Raw genomic sequence first — 2829 nt, 5'->3', positions numbered from 1 at the left:
GGGGCTTCTGTGGGTCAGCAGCTGGACGTGGCGCAGGAGGCAGCAACAGCGTCCAGGTTGTGCTGCTCCGGAAGCATTTCCAGATGTTTTCATCTCCAGGTGTGTCTTGCCAAGTGTGGTGAATGCTGCTGGTGGTGTCGGAGATGGGCTTGTCCAGGGAAAGCTCCGGCTTTTCCCAGACCATAGAACCCCAGAGTGGTTTGTGTTGGAAGGGACCTTAAAGCTCCTCCAGCTCCAACCCCTGCCCCGGGCAGGGACACCTTCCACTAGAGCAGGTTGCTCCAAGCCCCTGTGTCCAACCCTTCCCCACTCACTTTGGTGCCATCCACAAACTTCATCGAGGAACACTCGATCCCATATGAAGACACTGATCAGTTCTGGGCCCAATACGGAGCCCTGGGGGGGACCCCTGGTGACAACGGGTCCCCAGTTCACCACCCCCCTCAGGGGCTGCTGCTCGGCCAGTTTCCTCCCATCTCATGGACCACTCATGGAGACCATGACACATCCGTTTCTCTTGGAGGAGGCTCTGGGAAAGCCTTGGAGAAATCCAGATGGACAATGTCCACCCCACGTCTACCGAGCGGGTTGCTTGGTCATAGGAGATGGACACCCCCCTCCATCCCTCCCTGCAGCCCTCCCGTGTTCCCAGCCACACACAGGGAAGGGCTGTTGCTCCACCGGGAGCAGGGCTGGGGCCACCTTGCAAAGGGCCTTCTGGTCCTTAGGGACAGGTTTAGGTGGAGGTGACGGTGGAAAATAGATGGGAAGTGGGACCACGGAGGCGCCGTGGTGAGTGTGATGCTTTTGAGCCATCTTAAGGCTTAAAATGGACCTGCAGGGACCATCACAGACCAGTTCCTTCCCGGACAGAGCTGGCTTATCCCACAGGGACTGGCTTTGGGATTGGAAGGGAAGGAGCTGCTCGGCCAGTGCAAGGTCACTGTTCTCCAGCATGAGCGGGGTTTGTCCCTTGTGCATCTCTTCAGGGCCCTGGAGCCACCGCAGAGGCCACGAATGGGACCTGGTTCGGCAAAGCTGAGGGTGGTTCTGAGGCTCATCCCTCCCCTGGAGCTGCTCCCGATGGGACAGGGAGGGAGGAGAAGGGACACAGGAGGACGTGGGGAGCTGGTGACACCCCCATAGCTCCAGAGGGGGCTCCAAACCTTCCCCCTGCCCGGACATCCCTGGGGAAGCGCCTCCTGCTCCTCCCCCCCCCACAGGCCAGGGCTCCTTTTCCACTGCCTTTATTAATGTGGAAAGCTTTAGTTTTCCATGTTTTCCCTTCCCAGGCGGGCTGCCAGGAGCGGGTTTGCAGCGGGGGAGGCCGGTGGTGTGGGATATCCCAGTCCCGCGCCAGGCGCTGGGATGGTGCGAGCGGGGGGGCACTGCTGCCACCGGGGGCTTGCTGGACTTTCCAAAGTGGCTGCGGGATTTGATGGGAATTCCTGGTGGTGTCTGATATCAATGGATACAATCCTGCCTCTGCCCCTCCCACCCAATGCCTCCCAATGCATGGACATGTCCCCTGGCCTCAGCCCACCCAGAGGGGCTCTGTGCCCCCCTCAATCCCAAATCCCTGCTTCCCAAATCCCTCAATGCCTGATCCCAACTTGGCTGCCAGGAAGGGTCCTGGGAAAACTGCCCTTGTCCCCACGGATTCCTTCCCCTCCCAAAATCCAGGGTGAAACTCAAGATGCTGCATGTCCCTCCTGCAGCGAGCGCTGGGGAAGCTCCAATATTCCCAGGGCTCTTCCCAGCCCTATTCCCAAGGGTTTACCCCCAATTCCCATAGGCTTAGCTCTGGTTTCCAAGAGTTTAGCCCCCATTTCCAGGGCTTTAGCCCCAGTTCCCAGGGGTTTAGCTCCAATTCCCAATGATTTAGACTCAATTCTCAAGGGTTTAGCCCCAATTCCCAAGGTTTTGGCCCTATTTCCAAATTGTTTAGCTCTAATTCCCAAAGGTTTAGCCCCAGTTCCCAAAGGCTGAGCTCAAATTCCTAGGGTTTAGCCCTAATTCTCCGTGGTTTAGCCCTAATTCCCAGGGGTATAGTCCCAATTCCCAAGGGTTTAGCTCCCATTCCCAAGTGTTCACCCACAATTCCCACCTTGAGCAGCCTCTCTTGGCGATTCCCGCTCCGATGCTGGTTCCCCTCCCCAGAACAGCCCCAGCTTGTGCTGTGCCACTGGCTTCACTCGGCCAAGCTGGGGCTGCTTAAAACTTCATCCACTTCCCCCCAGGCACCTCCCCCTGGCTCCAAATCCCGGGATTTCCACCTCCAGCTCCTTGGGGAGGTTTGGGATGTGGAGTTGAGCCCGTTTTGGGGGGGATACAGGCTGTGCCCTTCCCTCTGCTGCTGATGCCGTGCCCCTGGCGATGGGAATCGGGCGCTGTGGGGTCCTGTGGTAGGTTTTGGGGTGTCTCTGTAGCACATGGGGGTTATTTAATGCACAAGCTGGGGCTGGGAGTGGGATATGGGGTGGGTTTGGGGTTAGGAGTGGGATATGGGATGGGTTTGGGGCTGGGAGCGGGATATGGGATGGGTTTGGGGTTAGGAGTGGGATATGGGATGGGTTTGGGGCTGGGAGCGGGATATGGGATGGGTTTGGGGTTAGGAGTGGGATATGGGATGGGTTTGGGGCTGGGAGCGGGATATGGGATGGGTTTGGGGTTAGGAGTGGGATATGGGATGGGTTTGGGGCTGGGAGCGGGATATGGGATGGGTTTGGGGTTAGGAGCGGGATATCGGGTGGGTTTGGGGTTGGGAGCGGGATATGGGGTGGGTTTGGGGCTGGGAGCGGGATATGGGGTGGGTTTGGGGTTAGGAGC

This window comes from Nestor notabilis, unplaced genomic scaffold (genome assembly GCF_000696875.1).
Source record: "Nestor notabilis isolate BGI_N333 unplaced genomic scaffold, ASM69687v1 scaffold5819, whole genome shotgun sequence".
Taxonomy (NCBI): Eukaryota; Metazoa; Chordata; class Aves; order Psittaciformes; family Psittacidae; genus Nestor; species Nestor notabilis.
This window is presented reverse-complemented; position numbering follows the sequence as displayed.